The sequence below is a fragment of the Symphalangus syndactylus genome, chromosome 23 (genome assembly GCF_028878055.3).
Source record: "Symphalangus syndactylus isolate Jambi chromosome 23, NHGRI_mSymSyn1-v2.1_pri, whole genome shotgun sequence".
Lineage (NCBI taxonomy): Eukaryota > Metazoa > Chordata > Mammalia > Primates > Hylobatidae > Symphalangus > Symphalangus syndactylus.
Window position 1 is genome coordinate 26,843,076 of NC_072445.2, and position 24,866 is coordinate 26,867,941.

A 24,866-nucleotide genomic window follows, 5' to 3' on the forward strand; every position below is an offset into this window, starting at 1 on the left:
GTGGTTCTAACATTATTAGGCTCATTTTATAGTTTAATAAAGTGAGGTTTATGGTCAGCGATTTTCCTGTGATCACAGAGAGGTCTGAGATTAACACACACTCTAGCACACATGCAGGTTGGGAAATATCTACTTTGGCAACAATTCATGAGAAAAAAAATTCAATGATTATAATTGACTACAAACTTTTAATGGGCACCAAGAGTGTGAAATGGTTGCTTAAAAAGTTAACATGATATTAAGCTACAATAATAGAAAAATAGATCATGGAAAATAAATGTTCTAATTATTCTTCATTAGTCAGATGATGCGTTAAGCATCACTTTGCCATCTTGGCACTCTGAGAACTTACTCTTCATCCTACAGAGATGGCTGGAACAAAAACTTCAGAGGCGGTGCATGTTGGAAACATCTGAAGAGAAGTATGACAAAGAGAGGACTTTTAAGATAAGTGAGACTCCTGAGAGCAAGTGTTGTGGGGGCTGCTGCACAGCAAGAGGATTCAGTCAAAATTTCTGTAGCCTAAAATGTCAAAAATTTTAATGTGCGGTAATTCCAGGGAAATACCTTAAAATAAAGAAGAAGAGTACAGATAACAGCTGGGTTCTAATGATGAAAATGGCAGCCTTGTAAAAGAGCCAGTTCTCTACAATTAGAAGGGTGGAAGTAAAAGAAGTTGCAGGACTGGTGTGACATTGAAGGGACTCTGTCTATGGCTGGGGGCTTGCACTGCGTCATCTCTGATATCTTTCCAATTCTAAGGCTCTGATTCTATATGTACCGGTCGCCAGTTCACCTGAGACTCTCAATTCACTGGATAGCATCTGTCTATTGACTACTTCTGTTGGAATTCCCACCAATTTTTTAGTAGGAAAAACTATTTTGATTTTTTTTTAATTCTTTGCTTCTACCCATAGATCTCCAGTACAGAAAGTGCCAGGAGCAAATCAAAGAAGCTTCTACTGTGGTTTGCTTCTAAGCAATTCTACTTGGTCCCACCTCCTTGACTCAGGTAAAGGGTCAGAACCTTCCATCTTTTGTTTGTTTGTTTGTTTTTTGTAGAGACAGGATCTCACTATGTTGTCCAAGCTGGTCTCAAATTCCTGGTCTCAAGTGATCTTTCTGCCTTGGCCTTCAATCCTGTTTTTATTGTAATAAAAGTCAGCCTATATCAGTATTTATGATAATGATGATATAATGATGGAAAGGGCCTTCAAGAAGATGTTGGTACCAATATTATCATCTTCAAGGGTTCAAGACTATTAATTCCAGTTTTACTGGAACACCACTGAGATGCTCCTTTCAATATAATATAGTTTAATGTTAAGATATGAACACAAGTGGAAGAATAAAAGGCAAAAATGGAAAATCTAAGACACTTTAAAAATCATTTTCAGAGTAGCTACTCTATGTAACCATTCAACTACTGCTATGGTAGGTACACTGGAAACAAAGCATGGAACAGTAGGTTATAGTGAATATTAAGAAACTTTGTCTTTAAAGCAATGAGTCTACCAATTGGGGCATATTTAATAAAAAAGAGGGCCATGATGAGATTGGCATTTTAGAATGAACATTCCATAATTTGGGGATGTAACCTTAATGGAATTTAGATTGAGCAATTATTTGTTTCTATTGCTAGTACCTGTCTCTCTTCCACCAACCTCCTGATACCCTCTGCCATAAAGCCAGCTCAAATGTAAGCTCCATGAAGGCAGGGATTTTTATCTGTCCTAACAGCAGACTTTCTCTCTTGCTGGCTTTGATGAAGCCTAGTGCCAGGTTGGAGATGCCCAAGCAAGGAACAGCCAGTTAGAAACTAAAGCCTCGGTTCAGTATCCCAAAAGACAGGAATCCTGACAATCATCATTTAGTGAACCTGGAAGTCAATCCTTCCCCAGTTAAGCCTTCAGATGAGGCCCCAGCCCTGTCTAATATCTTGATTGAAGCCTTGTGAGAGAGCCTAAAGTAGAGGACCTAGGGAAGCTCTGCTGCCATCCCTGATCTCTGAATTATGAATAGATTTATTTTGTTCACACAAGATAATTTTATAAGTGTTTTCAAAAAGTATTACTGTGCCTGTTTATTCTCAGAGGCTTCTTGTTTTGTGGTATGGATTCTTCAGGGCTACGTACTAATGGACTGAAATTTACAGGTGCATTTCAGTGTGTAGAGTAGTGTAATATAAACATGATGCAAGCCACATATGTAATTTTAAATGACCTAGGGGTTACTTTTAAGAAGTAAAAAGAGGCCAGGCATGGTGGCTCATGCCTGTAATCCCAGCACTTTGGGAGGCCGAGGCAGGCAGATCACGAGGTCAGGGGTTTGAGACCAGCCTGAGCAACATGGTGAAACCCCATCTCTACTACAAATACAAAAATTAGCCAGGTGTGGTGGTGTGCGCCTGTAATCCCAGCTACTCAGGAGGCTGAGGCAGGAGAATTGCTTGAACTTGGGAGGTGGAGGTTGTAGTGTAGTGCACCACTGCACTCCAGCCTGGGCAACAGAGCGAGACTCCATCTCAAAAAAAAAAAAAAAAAAAAAGAAGTAAAAAGAAACAGGTGACATTTATTTTAATAAAACATTTTATTGAAGTCAATATATCTATATTACTATTTTAATACATAATTAATATAAAAATTAGTAATGAGATATTTTACATTCAGAATAAGTACTACAGCTTCAAAATTTGGTCTGGCTTCTACATTTTTTAGTATATTTCAAGTGATGAAACTTGGATATTCCCTATTACAAGCACTCAATAGCCATACCTGGCTAATATTGGAGAGTGCAGGTGTGTGGATGGTGCAAGTGTGTGAAAGGTGCAGGTGTATAAACAGTGCATGTGTGTGAATGGTGTGGGCAGTGCATGTTTTGATTGGCACAGGTGTATGGACAGTGCATGTATGTGAGTGGAGCAGTTGTATAGACAGTACGTGTGTGAATGTTGCAGGTGTATGGACAGTGCATGTATGTGAATGGTGCAGTTGTATGAACAGTGCATGTGTGCAAATGTTGCAGGTGTATGGACAGTGCATGTGTGTGAATGGTGTAGTTGTATGAACAGTACATGTGTGCGAATGTTGCAGATGTATGGACAGTGCATGTGTGTGAATGGTGCAGGTGTATAGACAGTGCATTTGTGTGAATGGTGCAGGTGTATGGACATTGTAGGTGTGTGAACAGTACAGGTACATGGACAGTGTCAGTGTATGAATGGTGCAGGTGTATGAACAGTGCAGGTGAATGGACAGTGCATGTATGTGAATAGTGCAGGTGTATGGACAGTGTATGTGTGTGAATGGTGCAGGTGTATGAATACTTCAGGGCAGGCATGTGAATAGTGCAGGTGTGTGAATGGTGCAGGTGTAAAGCTTGGATGGAAGATTCAGCCTTTGGGAATCTATAGAATATCCATTCCCCTTGTGACCGTTCTCTCTGTTATAATCCCAGGATACATCAGAAATAGCTCAAAATAAAAACAATTTTAGGGACAGAAGTTGTCTGAAGTTGCTCTTAGATAGTAGCTAGAACATAAATGACTTACCTTGGACACCTGAGAAAGGTTTCATTAATTTTGGGCATGGACCTTCATGTTTTTAAAATTGGGGTTAATGAAATAGGCAATTTCATTTCAGGCAAAAGAAAGGAAAGGTTAAGAGAACAAAATTGCCCAAGATTTGGGTTCTTAGAAGGCGAGACTTCAGAAGATGACCTTTTAGCAATGACTATATTAGGTCTTTGGTTGTACAAAGTCATTAACGAGCCAGAAATGCCAGGAGCCAAATAGGCATTGGAAAAGTGAAGGAGACGGATTTGACTTCCAGCTGCCCCACATCTCAACCCCTTTCCTATGGTTGTGGATTTTCCCACTGTGTGAGGTCAGGCAGAAAGCAGAGTCTGTCTTTCACCATAGAAGCCAAAAACCAGATGCTTCATTTGTCAGACTCCTGTGCAGCTATGGCAAGAATGGGCACAAGACATAGGCTTGGCTGGTCAGATGCCTTCATCGAGACTAGAAACGAGGAGCTAGTGATGCAAAGAAGCAGGCAGAGAGCACACTGTTTTGGCAGTGGGGGTTGCACGGGCTGAGCAGTATCAGCAGCACTGGTTTGCAGGAACAGCACTGGCAGTGGGGCAGTGGTGGCATCTCTGGGTCCAGAGCAGGAGGCTTTAGGACATGAAAGTGTGACATGGAGGCAGCTGTGGTGTCTGGAGCTGTTGGTCTTGACCCTGGCTACAGAGCTTTCTCTTCCTTTTGCTCCCTCCCTTTTTCTGGCCTGGTTCTCTGATCATACAGCAGAGGTTCTATGAGCTGCCCAGCACCCTTTCAAAGGATTCTTTCCTCCTTGGTTGCTCAGTTGGCTAGCTCCGGAGCTCAGCTGCTCTGCATAATAAATTGCAGGGGAATTGAGGGAGAGAAGCTGAGAGGAGACAGCCTGGAAAACAGGGAAGCATGGAGATGATAGGAGTTTTGCAGAAGACAGGGGCCAAACTACATCACAGGAAGATGTTGTGTGTGGGAAAACAAGGAATTACTGATGGCTGTGTGGTTGAAGGGCCTGTCACCACAAAGGTGCCTAATGATTCATTTTCAGCTGTTTGCATTTTGTTGCAACAAGTGCTCTTCATAGCACAAAGTTTCAGTAAGGTCTGCCATACATAAATGCCTGGGCGCTGTGTTGAGTGGAATCAATGAAAAGTCACCCCAGTTGGCACAGGGCAGACATGAGGGGAGAGCTGTGGCTGGGCCGTGAGGGGGAGTTCAGCAGAGCACTAACTTGGAGTCAGTGGTGACAGACATGAGCCTACGACCTGGGAAATTCTCTGAAATCCTGGCAAGGACACAGAGGTCCCCCATGGCTGTGACTTAGAAAGGTCAAGCCAATTCTATGGGAGACCTCAGCTGACATCTGGGTTACACCAGTATTAATTTATCCGTCTTCACTAAGAACAGCTGGCTCAGGGATCGGTCACACGGGACAAGTGCCATTTCTCACCTTTTATGTGGAAGAAGTAATCTTTGTCTGAAAAAGGAACTGTTAGTGGCTCCCCAAACAAGTGGAAGGAATGTCTGTATTCCAAGAATTTTCTGATAATAGAAATGAAACATTGCCTTTTTTTTTTTTTTTGAGATGGAGTTTCACTGTTGTTGCCCAGGTTGAGTGCAGTGGCGTGATTTCAGCTCACTGCAACCTCTGCCTCCTGGGTTCAAGCATATTCTCCTTCCTCAGCCTCCCAAGTAGCTAGGATTACAGGTGCCCACCACCATGCCCAGCTAATTTTTTGTATTTTTAGTAGAGACAGGGTTTCACCATGTTGGCAAGGCTGGTCTTGAACTCCTGACCTCAGGTGATCACCCACCTTGGCCTCCCAAAGTGCTGGGATTACAGGCGTGAGCCACCGCACCTGGCCAAAACATTGCCTTTTTAAGGAAAAACAGAGAAACATGTTTTATTATTTCAAACACATGAGTTTTAAGTGAGAAGCATTGGCTAAGATAACTCCAGCAACAAGACAATGTGTTCAAAAGTCTGATCGAATTTTTACTTTGGAAAAATAACAATGGGGCCAATCAATGAAATAAAAACTTTGATGGAAACTGCAGCTAATTTGGTGAATTCATACAGCCTATCCCAATAGTATCTAGAAGTGCCAGTTGTACTTGATCTGTGCTCAATATAGTTAAGAGGTTCTTGACGTAAGTGGGCACTTGCCAAACCACATGCCCTGTTGTGACATTTTGGAGGCAGCAGCACCATTCTAGTGTAAAGACACACTTGCAAAGGAGAAAACATATTTATTGCAAGCAGTTACACAGTATGGCTTAGTTTTCAAAACATAGAAAACATGTTTAAAAAAAAATCTGCATATGAATGCCAGACTCTCATTTGCTGTAGCACCATCGAAGAGTCAATCCTTAGGCCGGGCATGGTGGCTCATGCCTGTAATCCCAGCACTTTGGGAGGCTAAGGCAGGCGGATCACAAGGTCAGGAGATCGAGACCATCCTGCCTAACACGGTGAAACGCTGTGTCTACTAAAAATACAAAAAATTAGCTGGGTGTGGTGGCGCACGCCTGTAGTCCCAGCTACTTGGGGGGCTGAGGCAGGAGAATCACTTGAACCTGGGAGATGGAGGTTGCAGTAAGCCGAGATCGCACCACTGCACTCCAGCCTGCGCGACAGAGTGAGACTCCATCTCAAAAAAAAAAAAAAAAAAAAAAAGAAAAGAAAAGAAAAGAAAAGTCAACCCTTTTAGCATGTAGAAGCCTATTATTCAGAGAACCTGCTTTCCTGGCAGAGCACTTGTCTTAATAAAAGTTAGAGACTGGCTCATGTGGCCACATTGAGTTAAAATGATTTAACTTTTCCTTTTTAACAAGTTTTGAATGGCGTACCTCCTCTACCAATTGCCTTCTTCTTGTGTCTCCTTCCCTGACCTGCCTGGCTCTCCCTGAACCCTGCCCATCTCCCAGCCTGTGAAGTGCCTTCTTCCGTGCTTCTGTAATGATGTATACCTGTCTCTCCTGGCACTTACTACATTTTAACAACGTGTTTGTCTCCTTTCTGGTCTTCATTTTTTTTTATATCTCTATCCCCAGCATGGTGCCTGAATACTTGGGCAATGCTCCAGAAAGTCTGTCACTCTAGTGATGAGTCATTTGCTTGCATTAATGACCCTCTAACTCTGGAATTAAACAGTATTGAAGTCACATTAAACAAGACCCCAAAGATCACCCACTCTTTAGTTGCACTGTCAAAGTTTCTTAAAAAGGTGATTAAAGGACTAAAAAGTCCCTTTCACTCACTGCCCTAATGAAGAGATGGCCCCATCCAGTGCCTGCCTGCCACTCTGCCCCATTTCACCCACTTAGCTACAGTCTGACCTTTAACTCTACTAAAATATTTCTGCTTGCTTCACTCTGATCAAGAGCTACATGATTATGGAAGACTTGTAGAAGCTGAGAAGAGATATGCAATCCCTTTTAAGTAAAACCTTAGTAGTCATTTTTTATTCCTGTTCTTTTTTTTTAAGACCCAAATTCATAAAATCTTGAAACCATATTGGCTTGTGTTTATGCATGTTGAGATCAATTACACGTTGTCTTAAGATAGTTTTAAATTGCAAGAGTTATTTCTGAACAGAAGACTATATTAAAATTACATTCTGAAAGCTTGATGGCAGTCTGTGAGTACTTTCAGGCAACATAGTGACTCTTTACTACCTGGAAAACAGCTGGGAAGAACACAATACTCAAAAAAAAATGCCTCTGAGCCGCTAAAATAGATATTATAAGTTATAATATCTGTTATTCTGAAAACCATGCTTTCTCTACATAGATGTCCCTTCATGTCCTCACTCAATGCCTTTTCACTCTTTTTTTTTTAACATGTTCCAATCAAGCTGGTTCCTAAGCAAGCAAGGAGACAGGCACGGCAAGAGGTGACCAGGTAACCAGAATGGAGGAAAGCTAGTGAAAACTAAGTAGAGGAATTCCGACATCTTGTCCGTCTCAGATTGTTTAGGGTAGGGCTACCCATTTCTAAACACAGGAGGACCCCCAACTATTGCCCTATGGGTCAAACTTGGCCTACAATGAGTATTTTTTTTGTTTTTTACACTGTTTTCATTTTCTATTTTATTGAGCTAATATTCAAAATTCAGGGAGTTTTCCATTGACATATAAATCTTAGGCTTTTCATGAATCATCACACTATCTAGTAATGTTAGGCTTGTTCATCTACATGGGAACGGCAGCTGAAGCTGAGTGGTGACTGCTCCCTTTAGATAGGGCAGTTGTTCTCTCTCTTCACAGTTTCCATCACCTACCCACGGTTTGTACTGCATCAAGCCCCTGAGTAATTTTACTTCTTCTTGCCTGGTCATGAAGGCAACTGAGTTTGCCATGAAGGGCTTCCCATCAGGGCACATTTTCTAACTGTCATACCATTTTGAAATTAGAAGCACCTTTATAAAAGTGAATTCCTTGGGTAGGAGACTGGACTAGAATAACCTCAGCAAGCAGCCACCTAACCGCTTCTAGTTTTGCAATGACAGGGAGTTCTCTGCTCCACCAAGAAGATCTTCTCGCCTTTTTTTTTTCTTTCTAGAATTAATAACTTGTATTTATGTAAAATCAGTGTCTCCTAAAGTATGTTCTTAGAATCCTTTGTTCTAAGGTATGTTAAAATTGATAATACATTTTTTAAAGAATCCAGCAGTCAGATGTATATATATGTATATATATATATATATATATATATATGTGCGTATATATATTTATATTTGTCAGAACAGATAAATTACTACTTTTTTAGTGAAAGACTTCCCAGAGCCTTTAGTTGCTATTCTGCATTGTTGACCTCTAAGCCAAGGATAAATTCGCAGTCTTTTTTCACATATATTTGATCATAAAACTTAATTTTATGGGACCGTCATGTGGCCCAAGTATTCTACAGAATAATCTTGGAAGATGCATATAGGAATTCTTAGTTTTGTCTTAATTATTCATAAAAGTCAGTCATAAGCAAAGTAAAGCAATTTGCCCAAGAATACAGGAATTGTGGCTGTTATGAAATGGGGTTGGAATTCCAGAATACTGTCTCCTAGCAGGATTCAGTGGAGTGTTTCATAGAGTATAATGCACCGATCACTAAATTTAGGGAAATATCCAGGGATAAATACACTTGGTTAAATCCAAAATTGTGGAGGAAGAAAGCGTTGGTAACCTTAAAGGAAGAATACCAATGTTAATATAGAATCAATGATAATAAAAATACATAGTAATCATAAAAAATGGGAGACCATAAAGAGATTAAGGGAGTAATTAATGGGTTTTAGCCTTATTTCCATAAGGAGCCTTTCACACTACTTCCCTTAATGTTCACATTTTACATAAAGTATAGTATGTTATCAGCGTATCCTGTATAAAAACAAGCCATACGATGATTGTGGTCTAATTTCCAGCTCCTGTGAAAATTAAGTCCCAATTAATGGGAAATTGAATAGAACAAAACAAAATTTTACAATATCATCATTAAATTATCATTATTAAAAATAAGCAGTCTAGTTAATGATGTATTCTTTTGTATTCAAAGTTTAGTGTTAACCCCAAAAGCAATGGCAACAAAAGCCAAAACTGACAAATGGGATCTAATTAAACTAAAGACCTGCACAGCAAAAGAAACTATCATCATAGTGAACAGGCAACCTACAGAATGGGAGAAAATTTTTGCAATCTATCCATCTGACAAAGGGCTAATATCCAGAATCCACAGAGAACTTAAAAAAATTTACAAGAAAACAACAAACAACTCCATCAAAAAGTGGGCAAAGGATATGAACAGACACTTCTCAAAAGAAGACATTTATGCAACCAACAAGCGTATGAAAAAAAGCTCATCATCACTGGTCATTAGAGAAATGCAAATCAAAACCACAATGAGATACCATCTCACACCAGTTAGAATGGCAATCATTAAAAAGTCAGGAAACAGCAGATGCAGGAGAGGATGTAGAAAAATAGGAATGCTTTTACACTGCTGGTGGGAGTGTAAATTAGTTCAACCATTGTGGAAGTCAGTGTGGCGATTCCTCAAGGATCTAGAACTAGAAATACCATTTGACCTAGCCATCCCATTACTGGGTATATACCCAAAGGATTATAAATCATTCTAATATAAACACATGCACACGTATGTTTATTGTGGCACTATTCACAATAGTAAAAACTGGGAACCCAAATGTCCATCAGTGATAGACTGGGTAAAGAAAATGTGGCACATATACACCATGGAATACTGTGAAGTCATAAAAAAGGATGAGTTCATGTCCTTTGCAGGGACATGGATGAAGCTGGAAGCCATAATTCTCAGCAAACTCTCACAAGAACAGAAAACCAAACACTGCATGTTCTCACCCATAAGTATGAGTTGAACAATGAGAACACATGGACACAGGGAGAGGAACATCACACACCGGGGCCTGTCGGGTTCGGGGGCTAGTGGAGGGATAGTATTAGGAGAAATGCCCAATGTAGGTGATGGGTTGATGGGTGCAGCAAACCACCATGGCACATGTATACCTATGTAACAGACCTGCACGTTCTGCACAGAACTTAAAGTATACTAAAAAAAAAAAAGAAAAAAAAAGTTTAGTGTTAGCCTATATGTATGTATGTATGTATGTATGTATGTTTTGGGGCCATGTCAAGAAAAATGGAATTATTAATACCATAATTCTTAATAATTATTACTGTAGTTACTAATAATTGCTGCTATTAGGTTAGGAATATAATACAACCATGGTGGAGAAAGTTTGGAAGCTAAAAAATATATTTGATGAAATTCTACCTCCATATCACAGGAATTATCAACATTTCTATTTATTTCCTGCCAATGTTTCTTTATGACCATTATGTTTTTTAATGGTTATGAACATATTATACTTATAATTTTATAGTGGTAAAATGTCATTATCATAAATTTGTCATTTTAACCATTTTTAGTATACAGTTCAACGGCATTAAGTACATTCCCATTGTGCAACCGTCCTCACCATCCATCCCCAGGAAGATGGAATTTTTCATCTTCCCAAACTGAAATTGTACTCATGAAAAAACCCTCCTCATTCTCCCCTCGCCCCAGCCCCTGGCAACCACTGTTTTCTTCTTCTTCTTTTTTTTTTTTAAATGAGTTCTTGTAAATGGATTCTTTGGGATAGAAATGTCTCTCACATGTTTCTGTTGGAGATAATTCTGTTCTCAGGAGCTACACAAATGCCAATAACCATTTATGATATTTTTGGTGACCCAACTATGCTTATGTATCCAACATGGTTATAGTTTTATTCATTCACTTGTTCATTCAACAAAAACTTGTTGCATCATGTCTTGACCTGAATATCCCTAAAAGCAGAGCCAGAGACAGGTAGTTTATTTGAGAAGTGATTCCAGGGAGCAAGAGTGAGAGGCCAGGGACAGAAGGAAGGAGGGAAAGACAATACAAGGATGTGTTATGAAGTTGGCCAGTATTGTAGGCGACCATGCTCCAACCCCCTGGACCTCCTGACAAGCTTTCTAAAGTGGGTCTCGTAACTGTCCACATTGGCCAAGGATGGCCCCACAAATATTAAAACTGTGCAGACTGGCTTATGCATGCTTGTGTGGCCAGGGTGTTCTCACAGGGTCCCACTCCTCTGGCTGGAGAAACTCAAGGACAGGAACAGAGAGGTACATGGCCTAGACCCAGGTGAGGCACTAACAGATTGCACCTACACAAAGTGGGTGTAAGTGTGCACAGAACTGGTTGCTGAGGTGGTGGCTGGAGTGGGAGGTAGGGCTGAGAGGGTGTGAAGTGGTGCCTAGGAGATGTCCCATACACACAGGCCCTGAACCAGACACTGATTTGGACACACTGTGGTAAGCAGGAGGAGGCATGGGCCCCTCCTCATGGAACTTGCAAACACAGGTAGGTGGTGGTGAATAGGCATACAGGAGCAAGTGGCAGCTGCGGGATCATCATGCAGGAGGCTCATGACCCAGGACTGTTGTGAATGTGCCATCTGACCACATGAGAGTAGTTGCCTGGCACTGTACTAGGCAAAGGGGGGAATATAGGGGAACAGGAAAATACAGACCCTGGCCTCATGGATCTGGTAGGGAAAGCAATGATAAATAAATAGTTTCCCTAAAACAATTACCCATCAATGTAACATTACAAAGGAGAAGTCTATTCTATTCTGAGAGGCATAACAGGGATTCTGGGAAGTTGACTGAGCCAGGAAAAGTTTCTTTTTAGAAATGGTATTTAATAAGAGACTAAAAGATGCTATTAAATAAACATTAATCGGCCAGGCACAGTGGCTCACGCCTGTAATCCCGGCACTTTGGGAGGCTAAGGGGGCAGATCACAAGGTCAGGAGTTCGAGACCAGCCTGACCAATATGGTGAAACCCCATCTCTACTAAAAATACAAAAATTAGCCGGGCATGGTGGCATGTGCCTGTAATCTCAGCTACTTAGGAGGCTGAAGTGGGAGAATCACTTGAACCCAGGAGGCAGAGGTTGCAGTGAGCCAAGATCGCGCCACTGCACTCCAGCCTGGGCGACAGAGCGAGACTCCATCTCAAATAAATAAACAAATAAATAAATAAGCAAACAAACATTAATCAGCTATTATGGCTCAGCTGCTAGGAACACACTATATAAATTACCATCTTTTCCCCTCAAATTGCTCACAAGTCAGTCATGGAGACAAATGAATGATGACTACAGAATCAGAAAAAGGTAAGTAGTATTTCGGTGTAATGCAAACACAGAGAATTGGCCTGGGGAAACTGGGGCAGTTTCAGCACAGGGGACAGTGCTTCTGGCTGGGTCCAGAAGGAGTTGGAGGAATTTGCCAGGTGAATGATGGGGACTCTGACAGAGTATACTTCATCCTGAGAAGGGAATCTGCAATGCATTATTGGGAGTCTACAAGTCATCAATGAGAATTTTAAGTTTGACTTTTACTTTCAGGATAATCTTTCTAAAGTTATTTTTAAGTTTATTCATTCACCTTATCACTGGACACTGCTGTACAATTCCAGGGTCCACATTTTCAAATGCATTTATTATCACAGGATACCAAGAAACACTTTAACTAAATCTTTTGCCACGCAGGAATTCAGGCCCAGAATGTGGAGAGAGATTCTAATTTCTAGATTATAATACAAGTTGGAAATTCAGCTTTTCGTGTGAAATGTTCTAATTTTTAAATGTTGGCAACTAATTTTTTTTCAACATTGTCCATGGTAACAAAACAAAAACACAGGTCACATGTTTGCAGCTCCTCCTCTCTGGATTTCAGGGTCATTAACAAGATGCTGTTTTCCACCCCATGGCCGTGTAGTTTTACTGCAGTTTGAAGGGCTTCAAGGAAATTTGCTTCCTGCAGTGTTGACCTTGAAACCCCCAACATGGAAAGCCCACCAAAAAGGACAAGGGCGTAACGAGGAATTCAGCAGGAGAGAAGAGGTGGTCTGGCCACTGGGTTGAGCTTGCACCACGGGGAAGCCGGTTCGGGAGCAGCGCAGGAGTGAGGGGTAAAGCCCATCAGAACACAGCCATGGCGCTCTGCTTCGGGATACGTGGCTGAGCTTGTGGAAGGGGAATCATCTCATAGCTCAAGCAAGGGCGTCCGTGAGCAGTGGTTGAACGCAGGATGTGTTCGACTGCAATATCGTATGGCTGCCACCACAGCAGTGATTGTCATGGAGACTGGAATTTTTGGTTTTCTCTACTGGGTTGTGAAAGTGATGCTTTTCTGAGTGAGAAAATCCTTTTGATTTGGCAAATTTGGAGGTCTGGATGAGGAGAGGGCTAAAGAGGGAGAAAATGGATTGTGGCAGAGGTTGCTAGTTGCTTCTCTTAACATCTGTTTTCCTTCTTTTCCTTAGTATTAGCACTCCCCAGTTTTCAGCTGGGCACACAGCCACCTCCAGGTGACTGTATCACTAAATGCCTTTTAAAGGGCAGAAGAAAACTAATTTTTAAAAAGTTCAACAGCATCAATAATTTCACCTATTTATATTTTAAATTAGCAATCAGTGTGAAAACTCTAAAAAGGTCTAAAGGCATTCGCTTGGTAATCCCCAAAACTAGAGCAGCAGAGCAAGAGTCAAAACCTCCTCCGGTATGAAATTTGCAAAAATAGTAGTTGACAGGTAAAATGTCACCCTTTTTAAAATTCTCTGAACAAAGAAGGCCATCATTTGTCTTACATCTAATCAAAAACATTTTGTAAAATTATGATACAGAGTCTCCTCTGTAGGAAGGGTACAGGTAGGCTTATAGAATTAGAGAGACATGGATTCCAGTGAGCAAAGAAGATTACTTGACAAGAGAACAGACAGAATTAATAACACTGGCTCTTGTCCCATCCTTGGTGGTTTAGGGACATGGTTCTGAGAGAGTTCAAAGCTCTTGCATGAGGCAAACTGGTAAATATTCGGCCTGACACTTCTTGCACAATCATCTTAAATTATAAAGCAGTAAAAAAAAGCTAAGACTATTCCATTCTTGTGTCTTTTTGATGTTTTCCAAATTGAGTTTTAACAGAAATAATAGCAAATGTGAACATTCAAAGTCAATCTCTATACCAATAGCACCCCTCAGCCCAGCTTCCTTCTCTGTCTATTTAGACTTGTTCTGATAGATATTTCAAGGGTGATCTCAATTGTACTCATGGAAAATAGCATTTCTGGGAAAGATTTCTACAAGGCTGAATTCTTCCTGTTGACTAATTCTCCTACATATAGTATTTCCATGTATAGCAGTAACTTCATCCACAGTTGCTCAGATAATTTCAAAAGCCACTTAAAGGTTTAACAGGAACACTTTTGGTCCCATCTGTGGGGGTGGGAGGGCTAGGCTCTAAGAACAGAATTCAACTCATATTTTGAAGTGTAGTATGCAAATCAGGTTGCCAAAACAACTGCTTTTGTGACTCTTAGAAGAGATTTAAGATGGAGCCAAGAGTTGAGATGAAGGCTAAAGAGATCAGAGAATGAGAACTGAGGATTCCTAATGTGAAAGTTTTTGAAGGATTGTGGCATTTTCCCATTCTTTTGGTGAGGGAAGAAGTGTGCTTCCCCTCTTCTTAATCCAAGTGAGAAAGACTTTGGGGGAGTCACATAGGAACTTGATCTATGTCCTCTGGAATTTAGGGGACTAGTGTCTGAACTCTGAGGATGGCTGTTCAGGTTGTACAATGCACAACTCTAGAAGGTCCCATTCACATAGACAACAATGTTTAGAAATCTGCAAACTATATTTGGAGACTCTGGGTGTCTGACTGTCCTAGAGGCAAGCTATGGTGGTTGGAGCTGCAGTTAATTAATCGCAAAGAGGAAAACAAGGGCACTAGGAGCGAGTTGGAGTTTCACCAACAATGAGACAAGGATGTGAGAGTTTTTCAGCTTGGCCACGTGGATCCATGTAAGGAAACCAGCCTGAAGCCTTCTTGAGAAGGCCCTTAAGGGAAAAAAACCTAGAGAGGACCCCTCCAACTGAAAGCCAGAGGGCTGAGTGTTGGCAGTGAAAGTGGCCAGGCATCAGAGTGACTGTCCTCATCATGGGCACTGCAGTGGGGATTTCCCATGGGGTAAAGAACCCCATGAGAGTCCACCCTGAGCACTCAACCTCAATGAGCAGCAACGCCAGATCACAGAGGTTCCGTCCCTGTGCCCTTTGCATAACCCCAGCCCTGGCCCAGTCCTGGAGGGAATGGAAATACAGCTTGTGAGGGGAAGCATCAGAAGAGGAAAAGATGCCAACCACACCCTAAGCCCCCAGCCCCAGACTCCCAAGACCCTCACTCTAGGCTTGTTGGCCCAAATCAGGTGACAGCCCAGGGAGGGTCAAAAATTTGGAATTTGGTTATTACACTAAACAGAACATTTTAATTATTAAAATAAGACTTCTGTTAAGACCAAAGGTGAGCTCAGGATATTTAAAACCTTTAAGTGACTGGGAGATCTGCTTGAGACTTCATACAAGGACAGGGAAAGAACCAGCCCATTCAGTAGGTATAAAGGAGGGGGGATTGGGGAGGAGTCGATATTGCTCTCTTTGTAGCCTGTTGAACTCCAAACCTTCAGTAAGCAGACCTGAAGCATTTTATTTTAACTTGAGACACATAAATATACACTTATCCCCAATCTTTTGATGTAGAGCCAAGACCTTTTGTGTGAGTACAGGCAACTGATCTTTCTTAAACTCACCCACAAAACAGCAACTATGAGCTCCAATTTTGGCTTCCTCGCGTTGGATTGAAAATGTTAAGAAATTTGCAAAACAACCCAAATGTAGTTTAAAATGTATATGATTTATTTTCTCTTGTCTTCTCCAGTTGTCTCACTCACACCCTTTTTTTGAAATGAAAATCGGTGTGGGTGAGACAACTGTAAAAGGCCTTTTGAAAGCATTTAGTTTAGTGGTTCATAGAAACAACCACTCTTTTTGTACTCATATGTCATTGGTTTACATAATATTTAATTAAATTATGTAATTCAGAAACAAGTACTATTGGCATAAACAGCAGAGCATGTGCCCAGCTGACCCTTGGTAGAGGCACGCTTGAACTTGTGGAAGCAGAAGCACATGGCTGTACTGGAGAGTAGCCCGCTCATGGTGAGCTTTCCATGTGTCCTGATCATCGTCTGCAGATCTTACTGAGAGACAGAGCATGCAGGATTATCTAGGGAGTTGGTAGGTGGACATCAATCTACTGAGGCACCCCTATTTTAGGTCCAATATTTGAGATGTAAACACCATCATAAAAGCTACCATTGACTGAGTATCTACCATGTGCCAGGCAGGGCACTGGGCACTTTACACACACTTTATTTTTTATTATTTTTTTTTATTTTGAGACAGAGTCTCACTCTGTCACCCAGGCTGGAGTGCAGTGGCGCGATCTCAGCTCACTGCAAGCTCCGCCTCCCGGGTTCATGCCATTCTCCTGCCTCAGCCTCTCCAAGTAGCTGGGACTACAGGCGCCCGCCACCACGCCCGGCTAATTTTTTTTTTTTTTTTGTATTTTTGGTAGAGACGGGGTTTCACCGTGGTCTCGATCTCCTGACCTCGTGATCCACCTGCCTCGGCCTCCCAAAGTGCTGGGATTACAAGCGTGAGCCACCGCGCCCGGCCTTATGCAAACTTTAAATGAATAAAACCTCATTTGGCTTTCACAGATAATACTTTCCTTCATTTCACAGTTGAGGAAACTGAAATGTACAGAAATTAAATAACTTACTCTAGGTCACATAGGCAATAAATGAATAATCAGTGCTTCTCAAACTCTAAAGTGCAAACAAATCACCAGGGGGTTATTAAATCAATGAAAATGTTGAAATAGTAGATCTGGGGTGCGGCCTGAGATTCTGCACTTCTAACAAGCGCCCAGATACTGTTGCTGCTGCTGATCTGCAAACCAAATCTTGAAAATCCTGATATCCTAACTTAACTGCTCTGAGACGGAGCCCAGGCATCCCTGTTTTCTAAAAACTCTCCAGGAATCTTTCATAAACAGAGTGGGGATAATTGTTCCTCCAGGAAAGGAAGAAAAATTGTGGAAGTGGATTGACTTAGTGATACTTGGTTTCAAATACTTTAATTTAAAAAAAAAAATGTGTTTTAAAAATACAATAGTGCCCAGGCGCGGTGGCTCACGCCTGTAATCCCAGCACTTTGGGAAGCTGAGGCAGGCGGATCACCTTAGGTCAGGAGATAGAGACCATCCTGGCCAACATGGCGAAACCCCATCTCTACTAAAAATACAAAAATTAGCCAGGCGCGGTGGTACGCGCCTGTAATTCTAGCTACTCAGGAAGCTGAGGGAGGAAAATTGCTTGAACCCAGGAGGCAGAGGTTGCAGTGAGCTGAGATCACACCATTGCACTCCAGCCTGGGTGACAAGAACGAAACTCCATATCAAACAAAACAAAACAAAACAAATAAAAAATAGTAATGAATTTGAACCAATATACAAGGTAAAAATCTTCCTCTTTTAACAAGAATTTTTGAAAATAAAATATAATCAAGCTATTTACTGCACACCCTTATGCAACAATTTTCTAATTCCATGATGTATCATAAATTTCTTTTGTAGTATGTACACACTACTATAATCTGCTTCATCTTACTTCATCCTTATTGACAATACATTGTATTCCATAGCACAATGAAACCATAATTCATCTATTCCTTCATAGGTGGGCATTAAGCTGACTCTAATTTTTTTCAGTTTTACAGATAATGCTTTGTGCATATATCCATGGGCATGTGTATAAGTCATTCTGTAGAATTGACTTCTAGATGTGAAATTGCTGGGTTATTTAAAAAGCTATTCTCAAATACAAGGTTCACTGAATTACACTTGTGCCATCATATATAAAAATGCCTCCTTTCCCCCACCACCTTGAAATACTGGGTATTGTCAATCTTTTCTGTATTAAGCAATACAATATATGAAAGTTGGTTCTCAATGATTCTTAATTTGTGTGTCATGAATGCATGAGGATGAAAATCTTTTAATATGTGCATTAGACTTAGTATTTCTTCTTTTATGGCTTGTATGTCTATATCCTTTTGCCCTGTTAGTTATTTGGTTGCTTATCTATTTTATATTATTTGTCTCTTACATATACTGCAAATGTCATCCTCCCAGCCTACTACTCGCTTTTTTTTTTTTTTTTTTTTTTTTGAGACAGGGTCTTGCTCTGTCACCCAAGCTGGGGTGCAGTGGTACAATCACAGCACACTGCAGACTTGACCTCCCAAGCTCAAGCGACCCTTCCACCTCAGCATCTCAAGTAGCAACTGGGATGGTGCATGCCACCATGCCCAGCTAATTTTTAATCTTTTGTAAACACAGGGTCTCACCATGTTGCCTAGGCTAGCCTCAAACTCCTGGACTCAAGCCATCTTCCCACCTTGGCCCTCCAAAGTGCTGAGATTACAGGTGTGAGCCACTGCTCTGGGCCTACTGTTCACTTTTTAAATTTGTTTTACAATATTTTACAGAATTGTTTCATTTCTTTATGTCAAGTCTGTCAATTTTCTTCCATGATTTCTGTTTTACTTCTTATTTAGGAAAGACTTTCTCATCCTCAAATTATAAAACACATATCCCTGTTTTTTCCATCTGTCACTCATTAATCATGTGATCATTAATCCTTATGCAAAATATATTCTGTATATAAAGTAGAATTACGACTTGACTTCAGAGGTTTTTTTTGTGTCTTTTACTCCCAAATACCATTCTCAGCACCATTCATTGAACAGACCATCATTAATCCTGGATTTGAAATGCCCTCTTTATTAAATGATAGAAGTCTCATCATTAAATTTATTAAATGATAGAAATATCATATGTACAAGTCTCGTCTTCTCCTTTCATCCCTTTTCTTCCATGCCTGCCTCAAGTTGTTTTAATTTCTGTAGTTTTATAGAACTTCTGGAAAGACCAGTCTGTTATTATTTTTTAGTTTTTCTTCCTTTTTTAAAACCAAAATTTTCTCTACTTTTCTTTAGATGAATTTAAAATGCCCATATCTGGTTCTAAAGCAAAGTTGCACTGGAATTTTTACTGAAATTTTATTCTAATGATCCACTAGTATGGGGAAAATTGACATCTTTATAGTATTGAATGTTCCATGCAGAAATAAGGTATGTCACTTCATTTATTCAGATAAAATATTTTATATAGTCTTCACAAATGTAGATTTGCACATAACAAGAGTTAGGTTTATTCCTGGATGTATATATATAAGGGAATAAATAATCTTTAAATATATGTGTCTTTTTTTTTTTTTTTTTTTTTGAGACAGAGTCTTGCTCTGTTACCCCGGAGTCCAGTGGCGCGATCTCAGCTCACTGCAACATCCACCTCCCGGGTTCAAGCAATTCTCCTGCCTCAGCCTCCCGAGTAGCTGGGATTACAGGCACATGCCACCATGTATGGCTAATTTTTCTATTTTTAGTAGAGACAGGGTTTTGCCATGTTGGCCAGACTGGTCTCAAACTCTCGACTTCAGGTGATCCGCCGGCTTCGGCCTGCCAAAGTGCTGGGATTACAGGCATGAGCCACTGCACCCGGCCTATATTTATCTTCATATATATATTTACATATATACACAAATACATGTACACATATTTATATATATACATATATTTACATATGTACATATATATGTAAATATATATATCCTTTTCCAAATCATCATTCTAATTGATTATTGCTGATATACGATAGCTACTACTTTAAAAGTATTTTTCTTCCAATTAAGCAGCTTACCAGAGTCTCATAAGATCTAATCATTTTATGAATTGTCTTTGGAGCTATAGAGCTTTTATTTGGCAAAATTCATTTATTAAAATTTCTACTTTCAACTATGAAGCTAATAAGCACTCAATAAAGAAAATTAGAAATCTAGAAAAAAATTATCCCAACAACTGATAACGACTAGTATCATTTTGCTTGCATCAGTTTTCATTCTTTTTATATTGCATAGTTTCTTTTACATAATTATAATCACACAGTATAACTAACGGGGTGTACTTTCTAAGAGAATAAATGCCTTCAACACGCAAAGCTCTTTTGCTGGGCGTTTGTTTTATAAGGAGCTGTGTGCTTCTCACTAATGTGCAGAAATGCTAATGTAACTTCTGCTACTGAGTGTTACTGAATTCAGTTTCGTCCCTTCCTTTGCTGCAGGCCTGGCTTGGTGACATTTCTACCACCCAATTATAGTTCAGCGTAACAATCTCTCTCTCTTTGCACCACACATAGCTGCTGACCTCACTGCACACTCAGCCGTTCCATTTTAGGCTTCAGCCAGAATCACTCCTACAGCACAGGCGATGTGGAGATTGCTAGGGGTTTACAATTCCATTTAGAAGGCTGAATAGATCACGATCCACATAACTGAGATTTCTTAAGAAAATTTTCTAAGAACATTTCTCATGTGACTTGTTTACACAGGTGTGTATACAGTTTGGGTTTGGATGGGTTGATTTGCTTTTTCTTCTGGATTAAAATTTGATATCCTCACTTGTTCATTCTGTTACCTATATGAAATACTCTTTCTTTCCATAACTTTCTACTTACTCACCTTAACAGAGGATTTCTCTGCCTTGCTTATATAAAATAGAAACCCCCAGCTCTATATTCCCCTGGCCAGACCCACCTCAGGCTTACGCAGGGCTGGACAAAGGTATAAATGGAGGCCCACATATCCTATGTCTAAGGTCCAGTAGGGCTTCATGCACGCACATGTTAACACCTCAGTCAGTCAGTCCCAGCGCCCTCAACACGCCTCTTCCAAAAGCTACCTTTGACTTCCCACTGGGCCTACAGGCACACAGACCTGTGGTGAGCTTCATTTTTGAAAGGCTGAGGCCAATCAGGCCCTCCCTTAGTGCAGGTAATTCCACGATCCTGGGCAACTAGGAGCATAATTGTCAGGCAGTGCTGTGGGCTACATGTGGGCATGTCTCCTTCGCTCTCAGAATTCCAGCTCTGTGAGGTGGGTCATGGCTGGAGGAGGCATGTGTGGGGCCCAGGGCTCCTTTTGCCTGCATCTAAGGGTCTTGCCCATTGGCACACCCTGTTTCCCTTGCTCGACCAAATAGTTTTGCATTGTAATGATCACTATTTATTTATTTATTTATTTATTTATTTATTTACTTATTAATTATTTGTCTCTTACTAAAGCAAGCTCCACAAGGGAAAGAACTAAAGAACTTAATTTTGTTCACAACTTTACTCATAGCACTTAGAAGGGCCTTTGATAAGGAAACAATAAATGCTTTTCAAGTAAGTGAATGAATGGATTCTGAACTATTGTGAATAACATATATAGCATTAGTAGAGGGGACAACACAGAAATTATGTCTGAAAATTTACTCTTCTTTGTGGGATAGCAACAGACAACATAATTAAATACGTCAACAGACAGAACTGTGCATTATATTCCCTATTTCTTCACATCTGTCGTTCCCTGGTTAAATGCTCTAATTTCTATATAACATTAACTGGTGAAGTTGTGAGAATTAAACAACATAGCATGATGGGTCTAACCTGATTTTTTTATTTTTTCTTTTTTCGAGATGGAGTCTCTCTTTGTCGCCCAGGCTGGAGTGCAGTGGCGCAATCGCGGCTCACTGCAGCCTCCGCCCCCTGGATTCAAGTGATTCTCCTGCCTCAGCCTCCCAATGATTTTTTTCTTATTGTCCCAGTTCATTTGCCAAAAGTCCAAGCTTTCCCATTGGTTAGAAATGCTTCTTTACTAAAATAAATTAAATTGAATTTACTTAAATTGATTCTTGTTCTATTAATTTATTTTTCTACTACTGAGCCAAATACCACACTTTTTTTTTTTAATTTTTATGTATTTATTTTTTTGGGGGTGGGGACAGAGTCTCCCTCTGTTGCCCAGGCTGGAGTGCAATGGTGTGATTTCGGCTCACTGCAACCTCTGCCTCCTGGGTTCAAGCAATTCTCCTGCCTCAGCATCCTGAGTAGCTGGGATTACAGGGGCTCACCACCATGCCTGGCTAATTTTTTGTATTTCTTTGGTAGAGATGTGGTTTCACCATATTGGCCTAGCTGGTCTCGAACTTCTGACCTCAGGTGATCCACCCACGTAGGACTCCCAAAGTGCTGAGATTACAGGCGTGAGCCACTGTGCTGGCCTACCACACTATTTTAATTATAATAGCTTTAGAGTGTGTTATGATATCTGGAGGACAATTGACACCTCACTGTTTTTTCTCTGTCAAAGTTTATTTGTCTAGTCTTGTGAATTTTATCTTCCGTGTTAACTTTACAACCATCTTAAAAAATCCTCTAAAATAACCTGCTTATAATTCTGATTGGCATTATATTTACTTCACTGATTGATTTGTGACATGTTGACATTTTGAATATTGAAGCAGCCAGTGCTTTTATTAGGTCTTCCTTTTGTTCTCCAACAAAGTTTCATAATTAAAATAATACAATGTGCATTTCCTATTGGTGTGGTTTTGTGACTTTTAATTTTTCACTACAGAATCTTTCTTCCATTACTTTATCTAGTTGATTATTGCTGGTGTAGCAAATATTTCTAGCCTCCTCCCAACAACTATTCTCTTCTTCCATTCCACCCTTTCTTTTCCTTTCCAACTATAAGATTACCTTTTCCAAACTCTCTTAACCATGTGACTAAATGAGTTGTTCTGGGAAGTTTACAGTGAGACTTCTAGGAAGTCTCCTTTAATGGGAAAAAATTCATGCCTCATTGTGAAGTTCTTATTAGTGGTAGATGAGTAATTATTTCTTTGTTTTCTCCTATGGTTATTGTTCTAGTTACTATTCTGTCTTTTTGAGTTAATCTTAATAATTTATGTTTTTCTAGATAATTGATAAAAATGTTATATAGATTTATAAACTTACTGGTATTGACTATAGTATGTTCTTGTAATTGTCTACTTCCCCACTGCCCCTGTAGTTATAGACTCCATTCTTCTTTTGGTCTCCCTTGCATTACTCATAAAGTCTAAATAATCAAAATTATTAGTCCGTACAGCAGACTGACTGTCACACTAAGATCATAGAATCTAAGTTCTGAATTAATATGTATTAAAAAGGGCCAAACCAAGAAATATCAGTTACTGAGAAACTTAGGTAGGCACACACAATAGTTCAACCCAAGCTTTCTCCTAACTCTCTCATGCTACTGACTAAATCCCGCTCTATTATACAAGCACTGATGATTATATTTTAGTCTACACAAAGGATATATGGGAAAAATGTTGATTTTTTTTTTTTTAAAAAGACAAAAGTGTGCCTTCCTTGCAGAACAGGCGTTATGTAAGGTAAACATCATATTGGTCCATATCACAAAATCAATTTGAAAGGTTAAAATTAGAATATTTTGGTGTGAATTATTTTCAAATCTGTATTTGTATAAATATACAGAATCTGTTTCTTCAAATATGTGTAGAAATATATGCTATAAATATCTTCCATACACATACACACGCACATGAGTTTTACATACTGAGTATGGCTTCCATTCCTGACTCCAACTCACAGTTTATGTGATATCCAAACTGTTTTAATTTGTCCATAGAAATAATGCAATGAATGTGACAAGCCTAAGATGAATGAGATGTCAACATGATGGCGGTGACATGATACAAAAAACTCCAACATGTATATAGAATTGTACGTATACGGTTGAGAGATGATCCAATTTACAGAACAGATATTTTTCAGTGGGACTTGTTTGGTCTTTTCCTTGACATCAAACATTAAAATAGTGGTAGCATGAAGCCACTGTCACCTAAAAGTTTAAACCTGAAAAGCTTACCTTCAAAGTACACATTTAACCCCAGAATGTTCTTAACAAGGTCATAAGAGAAAATCTTAGGTGTTTCATGTGTTCAAACACAATAAAAAGCTTCAAGAAGAATTTTATCCTGGTAAAGGTGATTTCAGTTTCTTGGTCACAAGGAAAAATTCTTTGGTAGTAAATAGCACTTGCTCATTACTACATATAAAACCATTAGGGGTGAGTATGGAGATGCCCTTATCTATAAACTGTTTAGTATCACTTTCTTTAGTATTTAAATTATTTGAACCATCTAATTGAAATGTCAATAAATACTTTCTTCGTCCTAGTCACTTTTTACCTTCCTACTTTGTAAACATCCTAGAAGCCCCATGTTCTAATATCTGTATGTTTTGAGGTTACTGAAGACTACCTGCATTGCAATAAAATTAACACCTATGATGTGCTTTCCAATGCTTACTCTATTTCACCCCTTGCCACCTCTTGCCAGTGGGTGGCTGTCTCTTGGGAGAGCTATCAGAAAGACGGTCAGTCCTAGTAAACTTCCACGTTCCCCACCATTCAAGGGATACTTGTGCATCCTGCCATGCCAAATGGTGGATGTGTAGGGTGTTCCTCTGCTGCTCCCTCTCAGCCCTGCCATCTCTCTCAATTCTCCTTTCCCTGAGTCAGCTTGGATAGATCTATTGAAACAGAGAAAAGAGAATCAAAACTCCCTTTCTGCCCAGAGTTTGGGGAGAGGAGACTACCTTCCCCTGTGCTACCTGATTGTCTGCTTATAATGATTGGGATTGGGGTGGGTGGGTTGGGGCACAAAGAACTAGTTCTTCAATTGGTGTCTATCACATCTGTGGCTGGCTTCAGCTGCTAGACATAGGGTGTAGTAGTGCCTTTTTTCTTCCTCTTTGAGCGTTAGCAAAATTCTCTACAACAGGAGAATGCATTTACCTGATAGCCTATTACTCTGGTACAATACCTAT

General features: G+C 40.0%; 1 long non-coding RNA gene across 1 annotated transcript in view; it reads left to right on the forward strand.

The window, feature by feature from the left end:
* The window catches only part of LOC129473472 (uncharacterized), a 37,600-nt gene extending 13,689 nt beyond the window's left edge, over positions 1-23,911 (forward strand). Inside the window, exons 2-4 of the long non-coding RNA XR_008654268.2 lie at positions 367-422; positions 918-1,012; positions 23,665-23,911. This is a non-coding gene — a long non-coding RNA (uncharacterized lncRNA). The remainder of the gene's footprint in view (positions 1-366; positions 423-917; positions 1,013-23,664) is intronic.
* The last annotated feature ends 955 nt before the right edge of the window (positions 23,912-24,866 follow it).